This window comes from Dermacentor variabilis, chromosome 4, assembly GCF_050947875.1.
Source record: "Dermacentor variabilis isolate Ectoservices chromosome 4, ASM5094787v1, whole genome shotgun sequence".
Taxonomy (NCBI): Eukaryota; Metazoa; Arthropoda; class Arachnida; order Ixodida; family Ixodidae; genus Dermacentor; species Dermacentor variabilis.
Window position 1 is genome coordinate 206,455,351 of NC_134571.1, and position 4,741 is coordinate 206,460,091.

The window sequence follows — 4,741 nt, forward strand, 5'->3', positions numbered from 1 at the left end:
CTGTTCTCAGATGAAATTACGCCGTGAAACAAGTGGTCCGTAAACATCGACCCGTTTAGCAAACGTGCGCCATCATTTATTAAAGCAAAGCGCATATCTCTTCTTTTCCAGGCGCGTCAGCTCGGTCGCTTTCTCGTAAAATGCACCGATCACGGAGGCCACGTAATTCGCGGCCACAAGGCGGGGGTCTCCGCGTCTTGCCACGCTGCAAAATGTTGTGCAGAAAATAAGCAGTTGTATAGCATTTCACAAAGTGTTTAACAACTTTGCTGATGAATATATATCATCCCGAATTACGTGCAATATTCAAATGTGACTGCCTCAAGTTTGCCATACAAAGAACTAACTGCCTTCAAACTTTAAAAAAATTATTTTCTTTTGTTTAGTCTTCTCAAGGTAACCTTATTAGAGGAAAAGTATGTCCGCCTCGCCTTGAAGGACGTCTGCAAAACGGCACGTTTGATACGCTCACTGTTTAATAAAAAAAAAAATCCGGTTAGTCTATAAACAGAAACTTTTGAATTCGGGCGTTTTTACGTGCCAAAACCACGATTTGATTGTCAGGCACGCCGTACAGCGGGAGATTCCGGATTAATCTCGACCACCAGGGGATATCCTTAGCCTGCGCCCAATGCACGGGACACGAAATGCGGCCGCCGCGGCTGGGATTCAATCCCGCGACCTCTTGCCTACAGCAGCGCCAGGCCGCTAAGTCACCGCGGTGGGTTTTTCAAAAAGAAGGAAAGGGTAACTCGCCGCACATATGCACCGCTTTTCTGGTAATAAACCACTTAGCGGCTTGCGAGAGCATCTTTTCGAAACCCTGTTTTCATTCACTTGGCGGACAAGGCTTGATTTCTTTTTATTTCGCACCGGTTTTTTTACTGCGACATCACGGATTTCAAGGCAAGACGAAAAGTTACATAAAACTATGTAATAAACGAGAAAGGGGGTTAACCGAAGGCCCCGATTTTTTATTAGTCATATCATAAAAAGCCAACAAACACTGACACTAGGACAACATAGGGGAAATTACTTGTGCTTAATAAATGAAATAAAGAAACGATAAACTAATGGAAATTAAAGTGGATGAAAAAACAACTTGCCGCAGGTGGGAGCCGAACCCACAATCTTCGCATTACGCGTGCGAGGCTCTACCAATTGAGCTACCGCGGCGCTGTTTTCTCATCCACTTTCTTGGGTATTTATGTGTCTTAGTAGAACCCTGGGAGTGTTAGCCAGCGCCACCACTAACAAACCTCGGCGGCGGACGTGGAACGCCCTTTTTGCCGCAGGCGTCACGAGAACGTGATCTTTTTGGGTGAAGGCAACTGGTCAATAAACCCACACATGCTACCTGAAGGCATCAATGTTGCCGGATTCGAGGCCCTCGTTATGTAATAAACATCCAGTTTAATTTCCATTAATTTGTCGTTTCTTTATGTCATTTATTAAGCACAAGTAATTTCCCCTATGTTGTCCTTGGTGTCAGTGTTTGTTGGCTTCTTATGATATGACTAATAAAACTACGCAGGTATACAGTCTTTAGTTTCTACGGAATGCAGCGCGTAGTCCTTCTTTAACCGTTGACAGATCAAGTGCGCAGACAGACACGAGTGTACGCCTCGCAGAAATCCACGGCACCCGTCGCTCTGCACAGCCCCGTGGCCGTGCCGCTGCGCTGCCGAGCTCGAGGTAGCGGGTTGGAACACCGGCCACGGCGGCCGCGATGGGAGCGGAATGCCGAAACGCTCGTGCGCTTAGTGCTGAGGTGACCCCCAGGTGGCCAAAATTAATTCGGAGCGCTCCACTTCCGCGTCCCTCGTATAATAGGTGGTGTCCAAAAGCCGACGTCTACGACGCTAGTTTCCGACTCCTGAAATCGCTTCCGCCGCATTCAACCCGCAACAACATAGCCTTTGAGATGCGCCCTTTAAATCCAAAGAGCGCCAACCACGTGAACGCGTATTTGGACACCGCCTATTCAGCGTGCACTTTCGGGACGTTGAACTTACTATTTAATTTGAAGTGTCCGGCGAGCTTGTGCGGGAACTACATGACCACGTTGTCACGAAGGTCCCAAGAACATGAAGAAGAAAAAAACGCACGCGAGTTACGTGGCGATTACTGTCGGGAGACAAAAGTAATCGAACAAGGACACACACACGCACACTATATATATATATATATATATATATATATATATATATATATATATATATATATATATATATATATATATATATATATATATATATATATTGACGCGTGCGTCTATTCTTCTTCTATGCAGACGACAACGAAGATAGGGACATTAACGGATTTCGTCTAATGGGTCAATGTGATTCGGCGTGGACGAAGAAGACGCGTCTCTGGCCTGTTTTGTATTTGAACAAGTTGTCCTGCAGCTCTTGAACGTCTCCCTATCTACTGTCCGCGTTGTACTGCGACACTGGGGGAGGTGCTGGGTACTGACCGCGCCTGATGCTCCGGAGTCCTTCTAGGAGTCGTTCCTCTAGCCCGGACGCGTTATCACCAGTTTCAACACCCGTGCATCGCTTTAGTCGTCGGCTGCTAGGCCTTGCCCCGGAGTTCTCCCCTCTTCAACTACCTCTCTCTAGGAGCTCCACACATCTCGCAATGGCCGAAACCAGCCCAACGCAATCACCCCAAAGCAGCCGGTTTTCCGGTCCACAGCAAGTAACCGTTCTGCATGCTCTGGTTCCCGATCGCTATCGCGGAGCAGTCTTCGAAGACATTGAAGACTGGCTTGACAAATATGAACGCGTCGCACAGATTAATCAGTGGACTGAGCAGCAAAAGGCCTCCCACGTCTATTTCGCCCTTGACGACAGCGGCCGTACTTGGTACGAAAACCGCGAAGCTAGCCTAACGACATGGAATGACTTTCGTCAGAAAATCCCAGGTACTTTTGCGAGTGCCGACCGACGCGACCGTGCCCAGCAGATGATGGAGCTACGCGTACAACAACCTAGTGAGTCGGTAACAATGTTCGCCGAGGACATGGCCCGCCTCTTTCGTAGAGCCGACCCGAACATGACTGACGAAAGAAAGTTGCGCTACCTCATGCGAGGTGTAAAAGAGCAGTTGTTCGCGGGACTTGTGCGGAATCCACCAGTCACCGTCGCTGGCTTTATCAAAGAGGCTACGGCTATTGAGCGGGCCCTTCATCAGAGATGCAGACAGTATGATCGACTGTCCACCAGCACCACAATCAATGCCGCCGCAGTGACTGGCGAGTATCAGAACCCCTTGCGGGAATTGATCAGAGAACTCGTCAGAGAAGAAATTCAAAAGATTCTGACACCGACAGTGGACAGACCCGTAGCGTCAGTCGCCGGAGTGGTGCGTGACGAAATCAGGCAGCTGTTACCGGCAGCCGATCTGCAAGATCACCAGCGTCCCATGACCTACGCAGCCGCTGTCCGATGTCCACCACCCGTTACAACCACACCGCCGTACCACCAGCCTCCGACAGTCGCTCCTTGGTCGCCGCCGCAAGAGGAGGCTTCGAGACGCGTACCCGTCACGCAGCTACAGTCATACCACCAGCCGCCGTTCACAGCGCCTTGGTCAACGCCGCAAAACGACGCTACGGGACGGCCGCAATTTCGGAGAACCGACGCATGGCGCACCGTCGATAGGCGCCCACTCTGTTTTCACTGCGGAGGCGTCGGCCACATTTCGCGTCATTGCTGGCATCGCTACACATCATTTCGACCTTTTCGTCCGTGGTCCTATGGTCGACGTGCAACTGACAACTCCATGATACGCCGCGACGAAACTGCTTTTCAGGGACCTCCAATAGCGCACCCGAATGACGAATCTGTGCCGCATGTTCAGTCCAATTTCGGCCGTCGGTCACGCTCTCCAACCACTCCACGTCAGATGCCTTCCCCTACTGGACGTACTTTTGCTGACCTCCGAGGACGAAGGTCGCCCAGCCCACGCCGGGGAAACTGAAGGCGGCCACCTCTGGGGGTAAGGTTGCAGGCCCAGCGCAAGACAATAAAAAGCCCCCGACACTCTCGCCGCAGAACGACGTGAAGCCGATAAACCCCGACATCGAAGAAATTGTGAGCGCTGACATTGATGTTTTGGTGGATGGAGAGCCGGTGACAGCGTTAGTCGACACTGGTGCCGACTTCTCTATAATGAGTCAGGAACTCGTCCTCCGTCTGAAGAAAGTAAACACGCCATGGACGGGACCCCACATAAGGACGACAGGCGGGCAATTACTGATGCCTATTGGAAGATGTACTGCTAGAATTAGCATCCAGGATTCTTCTTTCGTGGCCACTTTCATCGTTCTTCCTGTGTGCTGCAAGGATTTGATTATTGGAATTGATTTCCTCAAATAATACGGCGCCGTAATTAACATTCCGGACCGCATGGTGACGTTTTATAAGAGCCCTGGTTTAGTCCATTGCTTATCGCCGCAACGCAACTCCTTTCGTCTAGCAGAAGACGACGTCGTCATTCCACCTCGATCATGCACCCTTGTTGCGGTAGCATGTGACACACCGTTTCATTTCGAGGGAGTTGCCGACCAAATAACCACATTGTTGCTTACATACGCACGAGGAATCGTAAATATCACCGACGGACGCACTAACTTGTTATTAACCAATTTTAGCACAGAGCGACGGTACCTTCCAAAGGGCACGGCTGTGGCTTATTTTGATGGTGCTGCGGATGTTCGAGGCTGCTGTTCGCTACT

At 50.2% G+C, this 4,741-nt stretch overlaps 1 non-coding gene across 1 annotated transcript; it reads right to left on the reverse strand.

The window, feature by feature from the left end:
- Positions 1 to 1,103: 1,103 nt before the first annotated feature.
- TRNAT-CGU (transfer RNA threonine (anticodon CGU)) lies at positions 1,104 to 1,176 on the reverse strand. Its single transcript has one exon. It is a non-coding gene; the product is annotated as a tRNA-Thr (tRNA).
- Positions 1,177 to 4,741: the final 3,565 nt, after the last annotated feature.